This window comes from Catharus ustulatus, chromosome 25, assembly GCF_009819885.2.
Source record: "Catharus ustulatus isolate bCatUst1 chromosome 25, bCatUst1.pri.v2, whole genome shotgun sequence".
In the NCBI taxonomy this organism is placed as follows: Eukaryota; Metazoa; Chordata; class Aves; order Passeriformes; family Turdidae; genus Catharus; species Catharus ustulatus.
The window spans coordinates 1,041,821-1,068,133 of record NC_046245.1 but is presented as its reverse complement, the minus strand read 5'-3'; the positions used below and the strand labels follow the sequence as shown (position 1 = coordinate 1,068,133).

Here is a 26,313-nt window from a genome sequence, read left to right as displayed (position 1 = left end):
GGGTGGGGATGTCTGGGGGGACCCAGGGTGAGACAGAGCCAAAATTCCCAGGGGATTGCTTCTACCATGGGTGGAGATTGAGGGAATTCTCATCTCCTGCCCTTCAGGCAGGGAATTCCTGGGCTTAGGAGAGAGGGGATCAGGCTGGTGATGTTTGTGGGAATGACTCTGCATCCCTCAGCCCCACAGCTCGCCCAGTTCTGCTGGCCAGGAATCAACATTCTGCAAATCCTGCGTGGATGGGGAGGGAAGGTGGGAGCTGTTTGTGTCCCCACAGTGATGGGGAGGGAAGGTGGGAGCTGTTTGTGTCCTGAATTGATGGGGAGGGAAGGGGGGAGCTCTTTGTGTCCCCAAATCAATGGGGAGGGAAGGTGGGAGCTGTTTGTGTCCCTGCATGGATGGGGAGGGAAGGTGGGAGCTGTTTGTGTCCCCATTTCCCTCACCACAAGTAACAATTGAAAAGGAAAAAAATAAAAAAACTAAAAAAACCCAAGACACAACAAAAGTCCCAGAACTACATCCATAAAATCAAATAAATACAAATGCAATGACTGATCTGAAGGAAAACAATCAACTGTGAGCCAGTTTATTCAATCTGCCTAATGTGAGGAGGTTGCAAACATCCCACTGTTTACTCTGACTTTTTTTTTTTCCCTTTTGGCAGCAATAAAAACAAATAAAGCAGAACCACTTGCTATTCAGTCTGAGGTCTGACTATACCCCGAGAACCAAAGCCAGCAGCAGAGGGATGGGAGGCATTTGGCCCAAACCCTTTTCTGCAAGGAATCCTGCAAAATTCCCTCTTTGTAAGCTGCATTTAGGATTTGTTTCTCACTGTGATGCCCCCCAAGATTCCCTCAAAGCTGCTGCAGAACCCAGCCCCTCCTGGCAGGGAGTTTTTGGGAGCAGAAGGTCTCCCCTCAGACCTCACACATTTTCCAGGGTGGATTTGTGGAAACCCTCACCCCACATCCCCAGGAAGTGAAACCAGCCCCTGGTGAGGAGAGAACAACAATGAAAGGAGGATGAACGTTCCCAAGTGCTTCCCAAAACCCCGAATCTGCAGTGCAGCTCTGCAGCTCTGCCTGGAACAGATGGAATTCTTCCTTCCCTGTCTCTCTCTGGAGATGAGGTGAGCAGATCCCTGCAGGGAGGGCAGAGCTGCTGAGCTGGCAAGGCTCGTGCCAAGCAGCTGGTTCTGCTGAGCTGGGTCTGGCTGGGCTGGCTCTGGCTGGGCTGGGTCTGGCTGAGCTGGGTCTGCTCAGATGGGTCTGGCTGAGCTGGGTCTGCTGAACTGGGTCTGGCCTAGCTGGTCTGGTTCTGCTCAGATGGGTCTGGCTGAGCTGGCTCTGCTGAGCTGGGCCTGGCTGGGCTGGCTCTGCTGAGCTGGGGCTGGCTGAGCTGGGTCTGGCTGGGCTGGGTCTGGCTGGGCTGGGTCTGGCTGGGCTGGGTCTGGCTGAGCTGAGTCTGGCTGGGCTGGGTCTGGCTGGGCTGGGTCTGCTCAGATGGGTCTGGCTGAGCTGGGTCTGGCTGAGCTGGCTCTGCTGAGCTGGGTCTGGTCTGGCTGGGCTGGGTCTGGCTGGGCTGGCTCTGCTGAGCTGGGTCTGGCTGAGCTGGCTCTGCTGAGCTGGGTCTGGCTGGGCTGGCTCTGGCTGAGCTGGGTCTGGCTGAGCTGGGCTTGGCCTGGGAGGGTTTTCTGTCACAGCCTATCCAGGGAGGGGAGGAGCAGCTCCTGGAGGAATTCCTCAGGGAATTCCAATTCCACAGGGAGTGGGAAAACAGCAGCAGGGCAAGGAGCTCCCAGGGAAGGATGCAGGTTTGCTGTTTGTTTATTTATTAAAGTGGAGTCTCTCCCCTGGACCTTCCTGGGCTCATAAATTCCAGCTGAGCTCTGGTTCCTGGGGCAGCCTCAGCAGAGCTGGGGAGCAGAACGTGCAGCCCTCACCAGCAAAGGAAGGAACTGCTGACAGCACAGCTCTGCCCCCAAACAGCTTCCTTCTAGAAGGTCTCAAAGCTCTGCCTGAATATTTAAAATATTCACTCTGTACTCACACAACCTTTACTTGAAATAAAAGCTTCATTTTAACTTTGTTTTACAAGGATGAGACAGAGACGAGGTTGGATGATGTGGGGTGGTGCAAGGTGTCCCATGGCAGAGGTGCAGGGAGTTGGGAGTTACACCTGGAATTCTGGAACATTCCACCAGCACAAAGCTCTGTCCTGCCAGGCCCTGACACACCTGGAACATTCCACCAGCACAAAGCTCTGCTCTGACACACCTGGAACCCTGGAACATTCCACCAGCACAAAGCTCTGTCCTGCCAGGCCCTGACACACCTGGAACATTCCATGAGCACAAACCTCTGCTCTGACACACCTGGAACCCTGGAACAGCCCCAGGGCACAGCAGGGCAAACAGTGAGGGGAGCTCAGCAATGAGACTTCACATGAACACAGGGAAGAGCAGAAAATCCAGAGGGAAAGAAAATTCAGAGGGAAGGAAAATTCAGAGGAAAAGAAAATTCAGAGGAAAGGAAAATTCAGAGGAACTTGTGCAGGTTCCAAACCAAAACCAGTTGGCTCCCAGTTCATTCCCAGTTGCAGCTGCTGCCCCAGGCTCCCAGAGCAGAACATTTCCAGCTCATTTCTGGAGCAGAGGCTGTGCCAGCCCTCCCGAGGAGCTGCTGGCAGTCGGGAATGTCAGGGGCTCTGCCCTCCATTCTTTTCCCAATCACAACACAACAAAGGCGTTGGGATTTCTGAAATGTCACCGTGCCTGCCCCGAGCGCTGCTCAGACAAGGTAATTATCCCTCCCTGTCACCCTGCTCGCTCCAGCTTGCTTAAAATGAAGTGTTTGTAGCCAGTGTGGCAGGAATGGCTCTGGATGTCAGCTGCTGAGGGGAAAGGGGCTCTGGGGACACCTGGGGACAGTGAGGGGACACCTGGGGACACCTGGGGGCATCTGGGCACAGTGAGGAGTCACCTGGGGACACCTGGGGACACCTGGGGACAGTGAGGGGTCACCTGGGGACATCTGGGGATAGTGAGGGATCACCTGGGGACATCTGGGGACACCTGGGGACAGTGAGGGGTCACCTGGGGATAGTGAGAAGTCACCTGGAGACACCTGGGGACACCTGGGGACAGTGAGGGGACACCTGGGGACACCTGGGGACATCTGGGGATAGTGAGGGATCACCTGGGGACATCTGGGGATAGTGAGGGGTCACGTGGGGACAGTGAGGGGTCACCTGGGGACACCTGGGGACAGTGAAGAGTCACCTGGGGACACCTGGGGACACCTGGGAACATTGAGGGGTCACTTGGGGACACCTGGGGACATTGAGGGGACACCTGGGGACAGTGAGGAGTCACCTGGAGTGACCTGGAGATACCTGGGGACACCTGGGGACACCTGGGGACAGTGAGAAGTCACCTGGGGACACCTGGGGATAGTGAGGGGTCACCTGGTGACACCTGGGGACACCTGGGGGACACCTGGGGACACCTGGGGATAGTGAAGAGTCACCTGGGGACAGTGAGGGGACACCTGGGGACAGTGAGGAGACACCTGGGGTCACCTGGGGACACCTGGGGACACCTGGGGACACCTGGGGACAGTGAGGAGTCACCTGGGGACACTGAAGAGTCACCTGGGGACACCTGGGGATAGTGAGGGGTCACCTGGAGACACCTGGGGACACCCGGGGACACCTGGGGACAGTGAGGGGACACCTGGTCACTCCACTGTCCCCAGTCCTGCTGAGCACTGGTTCCCCTGAGCTCCTCAGGCTGCTGGAACGCCCCCGTGTGAAAGGGAGCAGAGCTTATCCTTCATTCCCCATGATCAGTTCGCAGTGTTGATGTATTTATAGTTTTAATACACACCCATAAATGCCCCCCGAGCAGGGAATATTGCACCTCTCGATTACTGTTATTGCTTTATTGCTCCTGGGAACCATAAATTAGCAGCTTCCCCCAGCAATGCTCACAGGGCACAGAATTACATTACAATGTACACACACAGCAGCCCATTAAGGCACTGCCGTTCCATAAAAGTCTTTATAGTTTTTAAGTGTACACCTATAAGTGTTTCAATTAAAGAACTACATGCTCGCCTGGTAATTGCCCTCCCATTTGTGACAGGGCTCTGAGCAGAAAGAGGAAGAAGCAAGACTAAAAGGTGGAAAATTGGGATATAAAACACCGAATACGAAGCTGCCAGAAAAAGAAAACCACAGGTTTAAATTATGCTTATTAGAGTGGTTGGCATGCTTTAACTCTTGCTGCTGTTTGCTTCTCACGGAGGAAAGTCTGCCCCGAGCTCTGGAGTTTGGGAATGAGCTGCAGTGGCCACCGAGGGGCTGCCAGTGGCCACCGAGCGAGCCCGGCCCAGGCAGAGCTGTCGGAAGGATGACATCTTGTGGCAGGACGGCTCCGAGGAGCAGGGATTAATTAAATCTGCAAATGAAGCTGCGGCAGCATCCTGAGAGGAGCCTCCTGCATCCCTCAGAGCTGCAGGGGAAAACTGGAGCCAGCCCTGCTTGGCCTTGGGGACTTCAGGGGACAGGGCAGGGATGGCTCAGGTGTGCTCTGGGAGCTGCCTCACCTGGGAGATCCCTGCAGCCGGGGCTCAGGTGAGCTCTGCTGCCTTTTGGGGGCTCACAACCTCCAGAGTGAGCCTGGGAAATGGCTGGGGCTGCCCCCTGGGCTTCATTTCAGCCACAGCTCAGGGTTTGGGGCTTTTCAACCCCACTCTGTAACCCAGGGACTGTCGGGAGGGCACCAAGCTGAGCTTGGAAGGTTCTGGAGAATTAAAGAGGAAATTCAGCACAGAATCATTATTGAAAATGGTCTCAGCTCCTTGGAAAACCTCATTTTACTGCTAAGTTTGGAAAATGGTATTATTTTGGTACAAGCCTGGCATCAGAACCAAAACTGCAATTCTCCCACCCAGTGGAGGTTCCCTGGCAGCAGTGGCAGCTCCTGCAGCACCCCCAGGTGCAATTCCTGCAGCACCCCCAGGTGCAATTCCTGCAGAGCCAGAGCAGATGGAAGGGACAAGTGGGCACCTTTGATAAGAGCAGCCATTAATTAGTGCTGTGTTACAAAGGAATTCAGCTGCAGTAATTCGTGGGGGAAGAGTAAAGGGAGATCCATCATGGTTCATGTTATTGCTCTGAGTGCCAGGGGGAGCTGTGATGATTTCACTGTGGGCTGGAACTGCCATGGAAATGCAGTCCCAGACAGCCTGGGACAGGAGGGGCAGGAAAAGCAGGGGAAAAGAAGCAGGAAAAGCAGGATTCCCTTCTGTCCATGCAGGATTCATTCCTGTCCATGCAGGATTCATTCCTGTCCATGCAGGATTCCCTCCTGACCATGCAGGATTCATTCCTGTCCATGCAGGATTCCCTCCTGTCCATGCAGGATTCATTCCTGTCCATGCAGGATTCATTCCTGTCCATGCAGGATTCATTTCTGTCCATTCAGGATTCATTCCTGTCCATGCAGGATTCATTCCTGTCCATTCAGGATTCATTCCTGTCCATGCAGGATTCCCTGCTGTCCATGCAGGATTCATTTCTGTCCATGTAGGATTCATTTCTGTCCATGCAGGATTCCCTCCTGTCCATCAGGATTCATTTCTGTCCATCAGAATTCCCTCCTGTCCATGCAGAATTCCCTCCTGTCCATGCAGGATTCCCTCTGTCCATGCAGGATTCATTTCTGTCCATTTAGGATTCATTTCTGTCCATTCAGGATTTATTCCTGTCCATGCAGATTCCCTCCTGTCCATTCAGGATTCCCTCCTGTCCATTTAGGATTCATTTCTGTCCATGCAGAATTCCCTCCTGTCCATGCAGGATTCCCTCCTGTCCATGCAGGATTTATTCCTGTCCATGCAGAATTCCCTCCTGTCCATACAGAATTCCCTCCTGTCCCTGGCTGCTCACAGGACCCTGACCTTCCCACGATGGAGTGACGCCTCTTGGCACGAGCAGGACAGAATTTAAACCCCAATATTCTGTATTTATCCCCCTTTCTGTGGCTGTGACTCTTGGGCACGTTTGGATTTAGCAGGACAGGTCCTGGCATCCTTTTGGGATCACCTCGAAAAACCGAATCAGCTCTTGGTGCCTTTTTCTGCTCCCCATCAGCATTTGTGTCTCATGCTCCTCCCTGGCCATCCTCCTCACCTTGAAACCTTTTCCAGTGGAGGTTCAGGTGCCCAAATTTTCCCTCAGCTGGGAGCTCTGGGTTTGGCTGCCCTGGGAGCAGAGCAGGAGAGGGGCAGAGCAGGAATGCTGCCCCAAAGGAATCATTTATCCTCTGGAATAAAAGCTTCTCCCTTCAGAAATAACAACTCTGCCAGATCCTTCTTGATATTCCTTCACCAGGAAAAATGCTTCTTTCAGAGCCCAGCATTTGTCTGGATGGTTTAAAGCATTCCAGGGCAGAACCCATCCACCAGTGCTAGCCCTGCTCAGGGAAGGTTTTTGCATGGAATTGTGAGGATTGATTTGTTCTCCCCCAGGCACTCCCTGCTGGCTCTGTGACTCTTTGGGAGCAGAAGCCAACAGGTTGCTGTGAAATCTCCTCATTCCCTGCTCTGTGAGAGCAGAACTTCCAGCAGCCTGCTGGAGCCTCATCCTAACACAGAGGAAGACATCATCACACATTCCCTTTTGAAATAAAAAAATATATCCACAGGGATTTATTTTCTTTTAAATATCTATAAATCAGCATTCATTGAAGCACTATAAATTCTAATTCTTGAAAGGAAATAGTGTCTAACATTTGCAGCTGATTCCATTCGAGTCCCACACAGCTGCTCCAGGGCTGCTTTGTCATTGAAATAAAAACTCCGAGGTTTCCATTAGCTTTAGGTCTATGAAAAGAAATACACTTATGTATCTTTTAGAAGATTCTAAATAGTTATTATTTATTTATGCAGCCCTGGAAGCTTGCTAGGCATTTCACAGGCACGCAAGGAGAGCTCAGACTAAACCACAAACAAATAAATCCAGCAGAGAAGAGAAGGAGAAACAGAATTTCTGCTCTCAGTGGTGTCAGTCAGTGGCACAGTGCCACACCTGTGCCACTTGTCCCCAAGCTCTGCCCTGTCTGCAGCTGCTCCACCTTCCCCAGAGCACTGGGAGCGATGCTGGAGGAAGGGCAGGGATTTCTGCAGGGATTTCTGCAGGGATTTCTGCAGGGATTTCTGCAGGGATTTCTGCAGGAACAGCAAAGGTGAAGTTCAGGGGAGGTCAGGAATCAGGACCTCAGGGACTTGGAGCCCATCCTGTGCCATGGCAGGGACTTGGGCACTGTCCCAGCTTGTCCAGCCTGGTGTGTCCCTTCTGTCCCCTGCACCTCTGCCACAGAGCAGCTCAACAATCCTGATTGTCCATGATTTTCCACCCCTTTCCCCATTGACCAGCTCCAGGTCTCTTCCCTGCTGTCTGCAGCCATAAAATAAAAACAAAACTCTGAGTGAATCCTTTCCTTCTCCTTCGTGGCATTAATGGATAATTAAAGGCAGCCCTGATGAGCCCAGGAGTTGCAATTTCTCTTTTCAGTAGAAGAACCCTTTTAATCCAGGTCATCTCTGGCCAGCAGAGCTGTGACAATTTCTGCAGGAGCACTGCCAGAGGTTGTAAACTTTAATGACCTTTTACTTCCCAGGGCCTTGTTCTTCCCTAGCTGTAATTAAGCAGGGTGGGTGTATCTATACATTTAAAGGATTCATATTACAATAAAAATCATCTGAGTGCTCACCAGGACAAACTCCAGCAGCCCAGACTCAGCTGTGGCCAGCAATCCAAGAGGAGTCATTACTGTAACTAAATTAGAGCATTTGTTTTCTATCCCTCAAATCGAATTGTGGAGGAGCTGCTTTATTGCAAAACAGACATTAAAATTCCAGCTAGACCTCCGAGAGAAAGTAATTTCTATTTTATCAGCACTGTAAAGCTGTCTTTATGTTCTGAAGCAGGAAATATTGCAGGGATATTTATAGCTGCAGCACCAAAGCCAGTTTGAATAGAAATGTTACTGCGGTCGGCAGAGCTGTCACATTGCTCAGTGGAGCAGGGAATTTTAGTGAATTTGTGAATTACCCTTTCAGTCTTGACAAGTCTTTCAGCGAGCCTGGTGTGTGTCTGGAGCTGCTTTGTGCTTTCAGGATAATGATTAAAGACCGGGCTTGCTCCAGGAGGAGATTTCCTGGCATCTCCCGGATAATCTGCTCCCATCCCAGGGAACCCCAAACTCTGCTCCCCCTGCTCCTCCTCAGCAGCAGCTCTGCAGGGTCTGCACTGCTCCAGGAATGCACATTCCACACTGCTGGCCAGTTTTCCCCAAGGATTAATAACTTTATTCCTTCCCTTGCCTGAGGAATTCTGCTCCAAGGCTGGATGACCCAGCTGAGCAAACTGGGCATGGAGGGAACAGAACTTTACAGACTGCTGGTTTGGAGAATATCTTGGATTTTCCCTGACCCCCCTGGCCTTTGTGACTAACCAGGACTGCAAATGGGAGAAAATGTGCAGGAAATCCTGACTGCAGCCATCCATCCTCACCCACGTGCTGTGGGCTGCTGCAGAGCCACAGCAGAACTGAGCCCAACAAAATTCCCCATGGTGCTGGAGACAAAATCATCTTTACTGTACTGCTGAGACACAGAGCCTGGAGCAGCTGGAAGGTCGGGCTGAGCCCCCACACCTGGCTCAGGTGTGCATTCAGCTCTGGCAGGTCTGAGGAGCTGCTCCTGCTAAAGCCAGGCTCAGAGCTCAGCCAGGTCCGGCTTTGTGGCTCCAAAGCTCACACCAGACTTTGCTGAGGGAAGATTGAACACACGGAGGAGGAAAATCCCTTCAGGGCTGGAGGGAAGGCAGGATTGAGTTTGGAGTGTCAGAAGTGAAGGATCCCTCCCAGGCCCAGCTCCAGCAGGAAATGTCATTGCTGATGGTTCCCACTTCGCTCTGAGCTTGATCTTTTGCCTGATTTGATTTTTGTTTCAACTTGCCATTTCCCTCCTTTCACCTTTCATTCTCCTGCTCCTTTTTCACCATCACTCTCTTCCATAAATCTGAGTTTTCCCACTTCCCTGTCAGCTTCATTCAACCCTAAAATTCACCTCCACTTTCCAAATCTCACTAAATCTTAGTCCCACCAAAACCACCAGTGAACCAACCCCCGTCCTCTTCTCCCAAATGTTTGGGTTGTTTTGGGTTTTCCACCTTGCAATCCTTTTCCTGTTGTCCATTTATGCCACATTTAATTGCTGATTAACACCCAGAGCTGATCCAGCTCTCCCTGCAGCCCCTGAGGATGCCCAGAGCCGTTTCCAGGGGCTGAACAAGGAGCAGGTTTGTGCTGGGGTGCCAGGGCTGTCCCTGACTCTCAGTGCCATCACCCAGCTGGGAATGAACTCAGGAGCTCCTGCCCTGGCTGTGCTTCCCAAGGCTGCTGATAACCATCAGTGTTTGAGAGGAATTAGCTGCCTTTTCATTCTCTGCCTCTTCTGTCTCCACTCTCTGAATTTTCTCTTGTGTTTAGCAGAGCCATTTATAAAATCCAGATTCCTATTGATTCCCAAGGAGAAGGAACATTAATGTACTCCCATGTCCATCCCTGTTCTCCCCCACATGGCAAGGAAAAGATTTATGGGATTTTCTGGGTGTGCTGCTGCCCTGCAATCCAGTCAACAATCAAGTCACACTAAATTAAACACAGATATATTTCTTCTCCTGGCCTGCTCCAGGATGCTCTGCCAGGCTGCCCTGGGGAAAGCACATCCCTCCCTTAGGTCAGGAAAAGCCAAATTCATTTGGACCAGAAGGAAATTGGTACCCAGAGAGCAGCTGGAGCCCTACAGCTCTGTGTTCTCAGGGTGTTTGAGGTGGGACTTTCTGCTCCTGGACACATCCAGAGGTGTGCAGCTGCACAGAACATGGAACAGGGAATTGGGATTGGGATTGGGAATTGGGAGGGACCTTGGAGCTCACCCAGTTCCAACCCCACAAACCAAATGTGCACAGAGCTGTGTGTGATGGGAGTGTGAACACATCTGGGAGGGGACTGGAGGGGATTTAATGTCCTTCCAACCCAAACCCTTGTGGGATTCCCTGTGAGCATCCAAATCCTTCCCCCCACTGCCCTGGGTGCCCTTCATCCTCTGGGGAGCTCTTCCTCATGAACAGAGAGCAGGAGTCAGGAGAAGCTTTGGGGAAGGGGGAATGGAAGGTGCCACAAAACATCTCCAGCTCAGTGCCTGCAGTTACTCCTGGAATCACTCCCAGCCATTCCTCAGGCCCTGCCTATTCCCATGGAAGGCTCTTTGAGGCCAACCAGAGGCTCTCCAGCTTTAGGATTTACAGCTGATTGTGGGCACAAGATTTAGGGTTGCACCCTCAGGAAATCCGTCTGTAGATCGCGGCGAAGATAAAGAAAAATATAAAGGACATTAAGATTAAAGGAGCTTATCTGGCGCTCATTACTGCTCCATCATTTCCTGGGGAGCTGTGACAACGCCAGCCCCGTGTCCCCCTCCCCAGGGTGACATTTCCACACTGCCAGGACGGATGGAGCAGGGAGCAGAGCCCCATCCTTGCTGCATTAATTCAAGGTTCAGTCTCTGCCGGGGGAAGGGATAACAAAAGGGACAGGAGGGTTCATGAGCTCATAAATATGTGACAAGCAGTCTTGTCTTATTGCTGCTTTTAGCAGCCTGTGCAGCAGCTGATGCTGTAATAGACTCCCAGACACAGCCAGCCCATCTCCAGCTCTGTTTTTATCAGCCCTCATTTCTGTGCTGACAAAAAAAAAAAATTATCAGCGAAAGGCAAAACCGGGAGCTGTTTGCTACAGCATTAATTTTAAACATCTGGAATGGGGTATAATGCATGCAGATGTTTTGTAATGGAGACAGGTTACAAGGAAAATCAAACCATGGCGTGTTGCCTCTGCTCGTTAATTTAAATTGACATCTGCTGAGTCTGGAGGTGAGCTCGTGCTCTGCTGCCATCCAGGCTGGGTAATGCTCCATCTGCTGTGCTAATGCAGCTGAACAGCCCCTGAACCCCCAGTCCTGGACAGAGCCGACCTGCAAACGCCCTCCCAGATAATGCCAGGCTCATGGATTGGCCTGATCTGAATATCCTTTACTACTGGGAAATGCCAGCTCAGGCTGGGAAATATCTCATTCCCACCCAGCTCCCATGCTCAGACACTGAGCATAATTTGGGATTTATTTCCAGAGGAGTTGTTTAGTAGCAAACAGTTGGAAGCTGTGTTCACGAGTCCAGGAATAAAATTCTGCTCCAACCTGTTAAACTCGCTGGGCCATGATGGCCCAAAAATGAGGAATTCACACTCATGGAGACTTTTCCGTGGATTTCTGGCATTTCCAGAGGGGTCTGTGGTGTTCAGCTGAAAAATGGGGCAGAAAGAGCAGTGATAAGGGAATTTAAAATAATCAGATTTGACTAAATTTGCTAAAAATGGGAATTAAAGGAGCTGAATTTTTTGTGTTTCAGCCAGGTCAGGAATTCCCAGCACCTCCCCAGTCCAGAACTGGTGCAGAACCCCCAAACCCATGGGATCCTCCTCCAGAGCTGCCCTTCCCCTCAAAAAACACTCCCCAGCTCAGAGAAACTGCTGAAAATATTTCCAAAGGACAATCCCCATTGGAAATGAGCACTGCTGTTGGGAAAGGAACAGGAAAAGCAGAGCTCTGACAAGCCAGGATTCCCTTTATTTTGGTTTTTTTGGAACCCCCTCCAAAGCCACACAAACCCTGTCCACAACCTAAAACATCACCGTGGGTTTTTCTCCTCGTTTGCTTTTAGAAATTGTGCTCTGATTGAATCCCCAGGGATGCTGAAGGCAGGGAAATGTGCTGTGCATGCTGAAATCCCTAAATCAGACTGGGGAGAGCAGGAGCAGCCCCACTCCCACGGGAGGAACTGGGGCACATGTCAAACATTTCCAAATACAAGGGGGAAAAAATGAAGCTCAAGGCAACTCCTGGAAAAAAAAAAACCTTTGGGGACTCAATGAAAAATTGCCACCAAATGAAAGCATTACAAGAAAACAGATGGAGAATAAGAGAGGAACATCAAAAAAATCAAATGACATGTTTAAAAGGGCAAAACATCAATACTCCCCAGAGAACTGATAAAATGTGTCATTTGAAAGGATGCTGTAAAGCAAAGAAATCATGAAATGCATCATGACTATGAAAGGGAATAAGAGAAAAAAAAAAAACCCCAGCACCTGCATTTACCTTTATAGATGGTTTGAGCAGGCAGGAAATGAGATTTGATTCCAGGCTGGGTGCAGATCTGTGTAAATACATAAAGGCAGAGGCATTGCTGCTCACAAAGGGCTGGAGTCATTAGGGGATGTCAGGGTGTGACACAGGAACAGTGGCAAGGTTTGTTCAGTTATCTCAGAAAAGTTCCAGGAGTGGCTGCTGGTGCTGAGAAATCCCTAAATCTGCATTTCCTGGGGGTGCAGGGGACGACACTCAGCTCTGTATCCACAGGCAAATTGAATATGAAAAGCAATTAATTAAAGCACCCTGATCACGAAATCCAATCCTGGTGTTTACCCACAGGATCACTGGGAGGATGCTCTGACCACATTATCCAGAGTTTAAGAAATGAGACCTGAGACGTTTCAAATAGGAGCAAATTTGCCATTTTTTTCCTTGCTTGAGGGATTAATTCTTTCATTTCTTCTGTGTGCAACACTCTTGAAAGTCAAACTGAATCCTTCACAGGGAAAAATGAGGGCAGCTTAGGAATTAAGCCTGGCCTGTGATGTTGAGTGCAGCTCTGTGTTCATCATCCTAATTTATTTCATCAGGACCTGCAGCTACTTCATGAATCAGCTGCAACAGGTGCTAAGCAGGAGAAATGAAGAATAAAATCAGGTTTAAATGTGGCTCTTCCCCACCCTAGGTGGGAGGAGATGCTCAGAGCAGCAGGGTTTGACCCCACAGCAAATCCCTCCCCTCCCAGGGACGGGGACAGCCCGGACAGGAGGTGCCACAGAACTTCAGGGCAGCAAAAGTTCCTGTCCAGAGCAGCTGGGAGTGCCCAAAGCCAGGCTGGAGCAACCTGGGATGGGATAATGGGATGGGATTTGGGATGGGATTTGGGATGAGATAATGGGATGGGATTTGGGATGGAATTTGGGATGGGATAATGGAGTGGGATGATTTTTAAGCTGCCTTCCAACCCAAACCCCTCCCTGATTCCAGGACAGAGAAATTCAAAGTCTTTGCACAGACAAAGCTGCCTGGAGCTGCTCTGCACAGGGCAGGAAGGGCAGAGTTATTCTCCTTTTTCCCAGCCATCCTGCTTTCCCCAGTTATCCTGTATTTCCCCAGCTATCCTGTATTTCCCCAGTTATCCTCCTTTTCCCCCAGCTATCCTGTATTTCCCCAGTTATCCTCCTTTTCCCTATCCTGCTTTTTCCAGTTACCCTCCTTTTCCCCAGTTATCCTCCTTTCCCCATTTATCAGCATGGAAGTTTCACCTGAGCTCCTCGTGTGTCCCAGAGCAGAGCTGAAGCTCAGCCATCACTCCAGGGATGCTTTAGAGGGGATTTACACACCTGGACCACAGGCCCAACTCCTCCATCATTTATCATTTATTGACTGAGATGAGCGATCGCTGCCCAGCTGCTGCTGCTCTGCTGCCTGCAGCGCCCTTTGCCTCTGAATTATTGAAATGCAGGAAGGTCTAAATCAACTGACAAATCTGAAGTGCTGCAGGCCTCCACCTGGGTGTGCAGCTGCTTTCCAGGCCAAGTCACCTGCCAAGGAAGTGGCAGCACTGGAGAGGAGATAACGAGGCAGAGATTGGTGCTGCCAGCCCGGGTGGGAAAATCAGGAATTCCAGCAGGGATCTGTTTCACCATAACTGCAAGAAAAGCCTTGATTTTTTTACAAATAAATATTCTCTGGGAAAACCAACACCCCCCAAATTCTGACTCAATTCTCATGGCTTTTTTCAGGACCATGGACTGGATTCCCCTGCACTGAGGCGTTTCAGGGATGAGGCACCAGGTCCCTGCAGCCCCTCTGCTCCTGTGTGTCTGACTGATACCCTGGATTATGGAGCTAAGAATTAATTTCAGCAGCACAACTCCACCACATAAACCGTGCTGCTTGTTTTCAGATGCCATCATTTAGAGAATGTTCAGGGGAATTGTAAAACAGGATTCACTCGATGATGCGGATGCAGCCGGCGCTGAATCCCAGATGGGCTGGGTACCACATGCTAAATCGTGTCAGCAACACCTCAGTGAGCAGAAATATGAGCTCTTGCTGTCTGAGACACCTCTCCTCGAGTGAGCCATGGAGTGGCATCCTTATCAGCCCAGACAGGAGAGAGATTTGATGACAGATCTGTCACTCCAGCAGGGTCTGAGCTGCGTTCCCAGCAGTGGGCTCAGAGCAGCTCTCAGGGCTGGAGTTTGGATGAGCCACAAACCCACCTGGATTTCCCATCCCTGAGGAGATTAAACCCACCTGAAACCCCAGCTCAGCCTGGAATCCAAGCGTTCTGGAGGAATTGGTGACAAATAACGAGCCTTGGGTGGCCCAGCTGAGCCTTTCCCAGGGCCCTGCAGTAACCCAGGATCAGAGCAGCTCCCACCCTGTGATGTTTGCAATATTCTGTATATTCAGAATGAGATGCAGCCCCTCTCAGGAGCTCAGGATCAGGATTCTGCTCAGAATTCACCCCTGTGGTCCCAGATCTGAGAGCACAGCCAGCTCTGATTCCTGAAGTTTGTGCATGGAAGGAAATCAGTGATTGCATCTGACATCAAAGCGAGAGATTTTCTCAGGAAGGCTCCAGCCTGAAGCAGCAGACACAAGAGCTGATAAAAGCAGGGAGCTTTCATGCTGCTCCATCTCCCTGTCCCCTGTGCAGTTTGTCAGAGGACAGGGATGGAGCTGCTGGAGATTCCCCAGCCCTGCCTCACGCTGAGTGTGTCACTTGGGCTTTACCCAGCGCAGGGCAGGCTCTTGGAAGAGCATCTTTTATTATCTCTCAATAAAAGGCAGTGTGGTCAAAACAGCACCTGCCAGTCTGCAGGGCTGCAATCTGTCTGGTGTTTGTGCTGGGATGGGAATGGGATGGAAGGAGAGACAGATCAGCTGTGCTGAGCACCCAGCAAAGCCTGGCTTGCACAGGCAGCTCTGCTGGGCCAGCCCAGCCTGGAAAATGAGAAAATATCAGTGGTGAGGCTGCAGATGGAGGCAGGGCTGTGCCAGGGCTGGGATTCCTCCATCTGCAGCCAAACAGCTCCATGAGCCCTTTGTGTCCCTCTGGGATGGGGACAGGGGCTCTGCAGGGAAGGAAATGTGGAAAATGAGTGTGCCTGGCTTCATCCTGTCCTGCCCAGACCCCACAGCTCACCCAGGGCTCTGCTGCCCCTTTCTGCCCCAGTTTTGGCCACTCTGACACATCCACAGCCCCCTGCTCCACTCCCCTGCACCCTCCCTGTTATCCTCAACATTTCTAGCAGGACTCTGGAAACCCCAGCCAGGGAGACTGTGAATATTTCAAACTTGTCATGTTCAAAAGCTTTATTTATGTCAAAAAAAAAAGGAAAAAAAAAAGAAAAAAAAAAGTCTAATTTAGTGCAGGGTTGGGTGACAAGCTCTGGTGACAAGGCCAGTCCTTGCCAGGAAAACAGTGATGAGGAGAAGCCTCTCCCAGCTCCCCTGCTCAGCACTGCAGTGTCAGTCCCAGGTGTGAGCAGAGATGTTACCATGACAGGGGTTTGATCTCCACAGAAATCTTTGAGTCTGCCTCGAACACAAGTGATGATAAAACAAAACTTAACCTTTCCCACAGCAAAAGCCAAGTGCTCAGAGCACGAGCTGCTCCTGCCTCTGCCGTGCTCTTTTTATCTAAAATTAAAGCTGGGACAATGGGGGCCCAGTCCTTAACTCTTTCACCTCCCTGGGGGATTCAAATCCAGGTTTTGGCAAGGTAGCCCCTCCAAAATCCCCATTTTAGCCCAGCCCTGCCCCAGCTCCCCCTGCCCTCCACCCCCAGGTTCTGGCAGGACCCTCTGCCCTTCCTTTGTGCTCCTTCAGTGACACTGATGAGCACACCCAGAGGGGGACCCTGTGCCAATTAATAACTCCTTGTTACCTTAATTAGGGGACACACGTTTTTAATCCCAGAATGGGCAGGGATTGAGGGATTGATTGGGAGCTGTGTCCGTGTCAGTGCAGGGAATTGAATTTGGCAGCTCTGGTCCAAGGGAGGGCAAAGGTCTGCCCTGGCTTTGGCTGCCCACGAGAGGAAACACCCACATGAGGATTCCACATTTCACATTTCACATTTCACATTTCACATCAGCACAGGGACAGGGCACTGGGAACACCTGCCCATGGTCAGGGTCAGAACAGGAACAGGGTCGGGGTCAGAACAGGGTCAAAACATGGTCAGGAACAGGGTCAGGAATAGGAACAGGGTCAGGAAAAGGAAAAGGAACAGGGTCAGGACAGGGACAGGGTCAGGAACAGGAACAGGGTCAGAACAGGGTCAGGGACAGGGTCAGGAAAAGGAACAGGGTCAGAACAGGGTCAGGGTCAGGAACAGGAACAGGGTCAGGGTCAGAACAGGGTCAGGAACAGGGTCAGGAATAGGAACAGGGTCAGGGTCAGGACAGGGTCAGGGTCAGGGTCAGAATAGGGTCAGAACAGGGTCAGGGTCAGGAAAAGGAACAGGGTCAGGACAGGGTCAGGAAAAGGAGCAGGGTCAGGAACAGGGTCAGGGTGAGGTCAGGGTCAGAACAGGGTCAGGAACAGGGTCAGGGTCAGGGTCAGGGTCAGAACAGGGTCAGAACAGGGTCAGGGTCAGGAACAGGAACAGGGTCAGAGTCAGATCAGGGTCAGGGTCAGGGTCAGGAACAGGGTCAGGGTCAGAACAGGGTGAGGTCAGAGCAGATCCATTCTCTGAGCTGGAAAAGTGGAAATATTCACAGAACAGAACCAGCAGAAGCCAGGGCAGCTCTGATGGCTTTCATCCCTTGTGTTTGCTTCTCCCACTGATCTAATGCCCGTGTTTTTGTAAGAGAGGAGCTCAACACAACTATTTTTTCCTTCCCAGATTTATGAGTAATGTGCAGCAAATTGGGCAGATCACTCATGCACACAGAAGCTCTCCAATCCTCGGCGACATTCATCTCCAATAAAAACGGCGTCTGGAATTTTTCAGAAATGTCTCAGCCCAGATATTGATTCCACCTTTAGAGGAGCAATTAGAAGATATATTTGTGATGTCAGTGCTGGTGTTAATGAAACATCTCTTTCCCTACTCAATATTCTGCTTATTTTCTTGGATACAGAACCTGAAGGAAGTTAAAATCGTGCTGCAGGATGAGCTGAGGGATTACAAAACACAAAATTGTTCCATTCAGGCCACAAAGCCAGGAAGTCAAGGGCCAAACGAGTCCATAAAAGCAGGTGAAGGACAAACAATGCACTGGGGGAAGCCAGAGAAGATGATTCCTAATTTTGAGGCTTGTGGGCAATACCAGGGAGGGACACCAAGCTGAGCTGGGAAAGGGATAAAGTGAAATAGAATCATTCTTATGAAGAATTAAAATAGTTTAAATATTTATAGGATATGAAATAATTACTGAAAAGATTAAGAAAAAGAGGGAAGTTGTTAAACAAATAAAATGTCTACAAACAAGCAGGTTTCTCGATGAAATGAAAAGATTATGGCAAAGCTTGCCTGTGGAAATTGATAAAAATCCTTATTCCCAATTTTCCCTCGATCCGTTAGGAGCCAGCCATGTGGAGAAATTATTAGCAGCTGTAGTATCTCAACCTGTATTTTTAATCAGTCATTCAAATTAATGCAAAGCAGATGGAATGGACCATATTTCCCTAAATCACACACATTAAAATATGTAGCTGAAGTTTTTGAGCTTGGAACCAAAAATGTGCTGCAGCCACAGCCCCAAGTCCCACGTTCAGCACCCAAATGTCCCAAACAGGGGCAGGTGCTGCAGGCTCAGGGAAACACCAAATCCTGGGAGGGTTTGGGTGGGGAGTGGATTAAAGATCCCCAAATTCCATCCCTGCCATGGCAGGGACATTTCCACCAGGGGCACCTGCAGGGCTGGGGCAGCCACAGCTGCTCTGGCAGTTCTGTGTCGTTCATGGCACATCTGGAGTGGCTGCTGGGATTATTAAAAATCAGCCCAGCCTGGGGGAAAAGTCTCCCTGGCAGAGGTCAGAGCAGTGGGAGAAGCACCCACACTCATCCCTTCATCGCAGGGCTCATTTGGAGCTTTGGACTAAAGGAGAGGGAGGTTATTTCTTCCTACATTTCCAAGCTATTTAATGATCAGAAACTCAACATTTCCACTTCAAATGTTAATGGCTTTGCTTTCTGATTTGCAGAAATTGCCGTGTTGGTTCGCTAAATGGTGAGCGCTGGGTGATGGGAGATGGAGATGTGCACTGCGAAAAAATGAACTGAGATGGGGAGGCTGTGCTAAAGAAATGAGTTTGAAGGAAAAAATTAAGTCTCCAGTGAAAAACAAAATTAGACATGCCACAATATTTCCTGCTAGTTCTATCAGAAAAGCCAGACAGACTCAAAAATGGTTCAAAATTCACTGGCCATCTCTTTGGAGGGAAATCCTTCTCAGTGAGGACCAGTGTGCTTTTAGCAGTGCTGCTCTTTCAATTAAAACTTCATTTTTTTATCATGAAATTCAATGTATGTTGTAACCCAAAGTGTCCCTGTACTTACTTCAGGCTCCTTTTCTGCTCTGCTCCTTCACCCCAAACACAGATTTTTCCTCCCTGTTGGAGTGGGTTTGGGTTTGTTGGTTTTGGCTCTGTTTGCTTTAACTCCTGCAAACAAACCCAGAGCTTTTTTTTCCCCTTTCCAGTCCGTTTTGTTGCAAACAAACCCAAAGCTTTTTCCCCCTTTCCAGTCCTTTTTGTTCCTTTTCACAGCTCCAACCCCCCCAGAGCAGCAGCAGCTCCTCCAGAGCCGCCTCCCCTCCTTCTGCAACCCCCCTGCTCCATCCCCAAGCATTTCCCTCCTGGCCAAACAATGATTTCTGGTGAGTCTGGGAGGTGGCAGGGTGTGCTCAGAGGGGTTTGGTGAGCCTGGCTGTGCTGGGAACAGACCCAGGACAAACCCCCTGTTCAATCCTGCAATCGCAGCCAGCACCGAGCTCGGCCCCTGCGCTGGGATAAATCCCCGGGCAGGCAGCCAGAGGAGCTGTGATAGCGAACACTGACTGAGAATCTGCTCTGCTGTTTCCAAATAAATGCAGAAAGCACCGACAGAAGGTTGGCTACGTGCGGGGAGGGAGCTGGGAGCAGATAAATCGGGAGGGAAGCGCGAGGTCTGCAGGGGTTTGTGATGGATTACGTTGCATGTTTGAACATAATACACATTAAGGCTGCAGACACTGATGCTTTGAATGGTGTGAAATTCCATCTAATGTGGGTTGTTTGCCTGACACAAACATGTTTAACACGAGATGGAACAAAGGCGAGAAAATCACAGTAGAGTTTCTGAGTGATGCTCGGGAAATCGTCTGCTCTCCCTCCCAGCGCCCGGTTTGGAAACGCTGCCTCTGCTCCAGCCCCACGCCTCTCCCACTCAGGAGTGGGTTGGTGAATAATTCAGAGCCAGAACAAGCACCAGAACTCAATAAAATGATGTCTCTATCCAGAGCCCCGTGTCTCTTAAGGAAGACGGATGGGAGGATGCTCCGAGCTCAGCAAATGAAGGGAAGGGACAGGGACAGGGATGGGACAGGGACAGGGATGGGACAGGGACAGGGACAGGGACAGGGACAGGGATGGGACAGGGATGGGACAGGGACAGGGATGGGACAGGGATGGGACAGGGACAGGGATGGGACAGGGATGGGACAGGGACAGGGATGGGGATGGGGACAGGGATGGGACAAGGATGGGACAGGGACAGGGATGGGACAGGGACAGGGATGGGACAGGGATGGGACAGGGACAGGGACAGGGACAGGGACAGGGACAGGGGACAGGGACAGGGATGGGACAGGGATGGGACAGGGACAGGGATGGGGATGGGGACAGGGATGGGACAAGGATGGGACAGGGACAGGGATGGGACAGGGACAGGGATGGGACAGGGACAGGGACAGGGACAGGGACAGGGATGGGACAGGGACAGGGATGGGACAGGGACAGGGACAGGGACAGGGACAGGGACAGGGACAGGGATGGGACAGGGATGGGACAGGGACAGGGGCAGGGACAGGGGCAGGGACAGGGACAGGGATGGGACAGGGACAGGGACAGGGACAGGGACAGGGATGGGACAGGGATGGGACAGGGATGGGACAGGGACAGGGACAGGGATGGGACAGGGACAGGGATGGGACAGGGATGGGACAGGGATGGGACAGGGACAGGGATGGGACAGGGACAGGGAGAGGGACAGGGACAGGGACAGGGATGGGACACGGACAGGGATGGGACAGGGACAGGGACAGGGACAGCCTGGAACAGGAGCACAGGGCTGGGTGCTGCTCCCCTGCTCCCCAACACAGATGCAGGCACAAGAAATTCACTGTGAAATGGAAGTTTGGAGTGGGAAGAAAAACAAACATACGGGAGGGAGCTGAGACTCGTTAGCAGCCCAGCCACGGGATCTCAAAATTAATAATTTAAAATTAACTCAAATTTAACCTGGAAGGGCCTGGCTGAGGTAGGGACTCAACAACAGCCTGGGCTGGGGGGCTCCTGCTCCAGGTGACAACATCACAGCTGGTGAGAGTGGGGCAGGCTGGAGTGGGGTGAACAATGGGGCAGGGAGGAGTGGAGTGAAGGATGGGGCAGGCAGGAGTGGGATAAGGGATGGGGCAGGAAGGAGTGGGATGAAGGATGGGGCAGGAAGGATTGGGATAAGGGATAGGGCAGGCAGGAGTGGGGTGAAGGGTGAATTCCCCACAGCCAGGGAGGAGCTGGGGTCCCAGCAGCACAGCAGAGATGCTCCTGGTGCAGCCCTTTCCCTTTGGTTGTTCTGCAGTGCTGGGGTGGCTCTGTGTGGCTCAGTGGAGAGAGCAGAGTCCCAGCAGAGATCACCCAAAGCTGCTCCTTGGCAGCTCAGCCTCAGACCCGACATGCTGCAATCCTGACAATGCAAACGCTGATTTTGGTGCCAAAATGGAAACTGAGCTGTTTAGGAGAGCTTGTCTTTGAATTTTGAGTGTTGAAAGTTTGGTTTCCAGCATCCCTCAGACTCTGGCCTTTGGTATTTTTATTCTGGAAACCAAACAAAGCCCAGACTGTCCCAGGCTGCCTTAAGGCTGGAGCACAGTTTATAAATATTTGGTGCTGGAGGCTCAATCTTGCGAGGTGCTGAGTGCACCCAGAGCTGTCCCTGCCCTTGCACAGCCCCAGAGAAAAGCCCTCGATAAATGCACAACTTGTTCAGCAGTGAGTGCCAAGTGCTGCCGTTGTTCTGTCCCTTCAAACACGGGAGCAGATCCATTTGGAAAGCACACACAGAGTGGAAGTTGCAAGGTGGAGGTAAGACATTAATTACGGCTCAGCATGAGAGCTCTGACAATTATGGGCAGACTAATTAAAGGTTTTAATTAAAATGCATGGTCTTTGCAAAGCTGGGACCAGATACGGAGGAGCTGGCTCTGGGAAGGTTGGAAATCACCTTAAGGAAGGAATCCAGCACCAAAGGTGTCAACAGGACAGAGCCCACTTGGATCTGCACCAGGAGATCATCAGGAGCTGTGTCTGCTGATCCCAGAGCAAAAAGGGGATCCCAGAGCATAAAGGGGATCCCAGAGCCTGAAGGGGATCTCAGAGCATAAAGGGGATCCCAGAGCCTGAAGGGGATTCCAGAACCTGAAGGGGATTCCAGAGCCTGAAGGGGATCCCAGAGCATAAAGGGGATCTCAGAGCATAAAGGGGATCCCAGAGCATAAAGGGGATCCCAGAGCATAAAGGGGATCTCAGAGCATAAAGGGGATCCCAGAGCCTGAAGGGGCTCCAAGTTCTGCTTCCCACAGGGAAAGGGACTGAAGGAAAAGGGGAAAGGTTAAACTGAACCAGAGCAGGTTTAGGGTCAAGAAGAAATCCTTCCCTGGGAGGGTGGGCAGGGCTGGACATTGGGGTTTGGAGCAGGCTGGGACAGTGGAGGTGTCCCTGTGTCACCTGGAGGGTGTCCCTGTGTCACCAGGGTGGTGTCCCTGTGTCACCAGGTGTCCCTGTGTCACCAGGTGGCCCTGTGTCACCAGGAGGGTGTCCCTGTGTCACCAGGGTGGTGTCCCTGTGTCACCAGGTGTCCCTGTGTCACCAGGTGGGTGTCCCTGTGTCACTACATGTCCCTGTGTCACCAGATGTCCCTGTGTCACCAGGTGTCCCTGTGTCACCAGGTGGGTGTCCCTGTGTCACTACACGTCCCTGTGTCTCCAGGTGTCCCTGTGTCACCATGAGGGTGTCCCTGTGTCACCAGGTGTCCCTGTGTCACCATGTGGGTGTCCCTGTGTCTCCAGCTGTCCCTGTGTCTCCAGCTGTCCCTGTGTCACCAGGTGGCCCTGCCCAGGGACATTGGTGCTGAGATGTTTTTTTCTGCAGAGATGCTCTTTGAAAGGCTCTGTTCACAATCCTGGGAAAGTTCCCCTCTGCAGATCCTAAACTCCGAACTGGGAAATGTTTCACTCTTTAATTAAAATGAAGCTTCTGCTTTTCCCCTCTTTGTTCTGTACCAGAAAGCACAACATTTGGGTTGTAAAGACTAAGTCTCAATTTATGTTTTATCATGAGAACCTTGGCTTTCAGACTCCTCCTATACATTCAACTGAATCTTTTCAACTGAGTTATGGTTTCTATTTACATAAATTACCATATGAAACTTGTTAATATTTCCTGAATATCCCTTTTCATAGCACTATTAGACAAGGTTCTGTGCTTTTGTTTGGGACTCAGTGTCAGCAAATCAGAATTCATGGCTGTGATCAGTTAGGAACAGAACAAAATAATTTATTCCCTAACATACAGCCCGGGTGTCAAACAATCCATCCTGAGCAGCACAATCTGCAATCAGCAGAATTTGATCTTGCAAACGCCGGGAAGTGGCAGCAGGAGGTTCTGATCTGTGCTATTTCCACTGGGATCGAGCTCAGGCTTCCCTGGGGGAGGGAGCAGGGCTGGGACAGGCTCAGGGCTGGGACGGGCTCAGGGCTGAGACAGGCTCAGGGCTGGGACAGGCTCAGGGCTGGGATGTGCTCAGGGCTGGGACGGGCTCAGGGCTGGGATGTGCTCAGGGCTGGGACGGGCTCAGAGCTTTCCATGGAGCACCAAGTGCAGGGCAGGGAATTTCCCCTCTGCTGGGGAGGCTGTGGGACCCCAGCTCTGCTTCCCTGCTGGTTCTCCAGCAGCTGCAGGGATGCAGATGTGCAGGGGTTGCAGGGGATTAAGAGGTGCAGGGGATGGAGAGGTGCAGGGGATGCAGGGGATGCAGGGATGCAGGGGGTGCAGGGGATGCAGAGGTGCAGGGGATGCAGGGGATGCAGGGATGCAGGGGGTGCAGGGGATGCAGAGGTGCAGGGGATGCGGGGATGCAGAGATGCAGGGGATGCAGGAGATGCAGGGATGAAGAGGTGCAGGGGATGCAGGGGATGCAGGGGATGCAGGGGATGCAGAGGTGCTGGGCTAGCTCTGGGATTTATCCTGGAGCTGGGAAGGATCCCAAACACCCCCTGGCTCCAGGGCTGCCCCAGGCACCATCTGGGAGCAGCAGGACCCTGCTGGGACCCTTCCACCTGTCCAGGTGAGCAAATCCCCCCAGAGATGCTGCTCCACGTTTCAGACCTCATCCTTCAGTTCCAGCAATAACTCCTCTCCTTCCTTGTTTATGAGAAATCAGTTTTCCATGCATTACATGTGAGGATTGATTTTTTCCAGTGTTTTCTCACTCAATAAAAGCACCCTCTTCCCAACCCCTCTGGGAGAGCTGAGAGCCTGTTCCCATTTCTGCTGCTCGATGTTTTTCACTCCTGTTAATCCCTTCCTCGTGATTTGCTGTTTCACCCTGCCTGGTTGGAACAGGGAGAGCTGAAGAGAGGAAAACAGGCCAAAGTCCCTAAAACAGAGAGGGGATGAGCTCACCTGCCATCTGGAGCCTGTGGTCTTCCAAAGAGGAAACTCAAAATCTAATTAAAAACACTCCCTCATAAAGGCCAGGCTGCCAGTGGGCCTGAGAATAAACTGGGGATCAGCAGAGCTTCATTTCCCTGCAGCATCTCCCAGGAACTCTCCTGTGCTGGCCCAGGGGATGAAGCCAATCCCAGAGAGGGGCTCAGGAGCCCTCTCCTCTCAGGATACTCCCCTGAGCTCCAGAGGAGCACAGCTCCAGGGCAGGGCTGGCAGGAGAATTCAGATCCCCCCAAAATCCCTGCTGGGCTCTGGACTCCTGCAGAGCTCACACCCACCAAAATCCCTTCTCCATCCTGCAGAGCTCCCTTCTCACACCCACCAAAATCCCTTCTCCATGTTCCAGAGCTCCCATCCCTGCCCACACCCACCAAAATCCCTTCTCCATGTTCCAGAGCTCCCATCCCTGCCCACACCCACCAAAATCCCTTCTCTGTGCTCCTCCAGACCTCCCACCCACCAAAATCCCTTCTCCATCCTGCAGAGCTTCCATCCCTGCTCACACCCACCAAAATCCCTTCTCCATCCTGCAGAGCTCCCATCCCTGCTCACACCCACCAAAATCCCTTAAATCCCTCTTCCATGTTCCAAATTTCCCATCCCTTTTCACACCCACCAAAATCCCTTCTCTGGGTTCCTGCAGAGCTCCCATCCCTGCTCACACCCACCAAAATCCCTTCTCCATGTTCCAGAGCTCCCATCCCTTCTCACACCCACCAAAATCCCTTTTCTGTGCTCCAGAGCTCCCATCCCTGCTCACACCCACCAAAATCCCTTCTCCATCCTCTGACCTTGGGTTCCAGGCAAACCCACCCTGCCAGGCTCATTCCCAGTACAGAATTTATTTAAAGTTTCCTTTCACTGACAAGTTCCAAGGCATTGCCCCAGACAGCAGAACCTGGGGACCTCCAGGGCTGTTAAATGAGTTATTTTTTGGTTCTCCTCCCCCAGAAGGTGTCCCAGCAATGATTGCTCTGTGCTGGAGGCTGCAGGGAGCTGCCCCTGCCCACTGAGGCCACCAGGTCATTGTCACCCCCTGCCAATGGAAAGGGGACAGCAGCTCCCAGGATTTACAGACATCTCTGCTGCTTTGGGGGCTGCCAGCTCTAGGGAATATTTTCATTTTGCAGCCTGCAGGGATCAGGTGCACACCCACCCTGCACAAGGGGTTTCTTTCCCTAAAGAGATTTCCCATGGGTTTACATTAAAAATCCCACTTGGTGCTGAGCAGCTTGGGACAAATCCCTGATTTTCCTGGGTTTTTTCCCTCTCCTGCAGCTCTGTGTGAGCAGGAACCATTGGTGGGAGGGAGAAGCTCTGAATCATCACGTGCACCACAAACTCGTGGTGCCAACAGCCACAACCCCATCAAAGCTCCTTGCAGAAGTGCTAATAGGAATTGGGCTTTCAAACTGATGACTCAGTCGGGATTATTCAAAGTGATGCACTGAGATTTGTTTTGCTCAGATGTTGAAGCCTCTCTGAGGGCTGTGGGGGCCCAGAACAAACGGTGCAGATGAGAGAAGTGGAAATTCTGCCTGACTTTGCTCCTTCACCTCTGGGAAGATTGTTTTTATCTCCACACAGATGAGCAGGACTTTCATTCCTGGGACCTTGCTCCGCTCTCAGAGCTCCTCTTGGTTTGTTTGTGATGCCATTCAAAGCTGCAGTTTTATTTTCTGTGCTTCCATTAGCGCTGCCCTTGGCTCTGTGAGCAGCTCCTGTCCCTGGAGCAGGGTGAATCCAGGACTGGCATCTGCAGCACATGAAGGGCAGGAATTCTCCTAAGCACAAATCTCACTCCTTTATGAATTCCTGCCATTTGGGCCCTGCATTAATCCAGCCACCATCCCTCTGTAATTTATGTCCGGGCATAATCTCAAACATTGGAAAGGAGAAGTGTTTTATTTTCAAAGGAAAGGGAGCGATTCATAAAACATTATATTTTGACATTTTCTGGAGAATATAAAGGAGCTCATTGCTCTGATTCAGACCCTATTTGCATAATTTTCCCTTCCCTCACCACAGGTAAATCATGGTTAAATATTGAAGCATTTATCACCTGTGTGTTTTCAAGCCA

General features: G+C 51.4%; 1 long non-coding RNA gene across 1 annotated transcript; it reads left to right on the top strand.

Moving 5' to 3' along the window:
* Positions 1–715: 715 nt before the first annotated feature.
* Positions 716–18,602, top strand: LOC117007241. Its single transcript, XR_004420099.1, has 3 exons — positions 716–806; positions 943–1,132; positions 18,453–18,602. It is a non-coding gene; the product is annotated as an uncharacterized LOC117007241 (long non-coding RNA).
* The last annotated feature ends 7,711 nt before the right edge of the window (positions 18,603–26,313 follow it).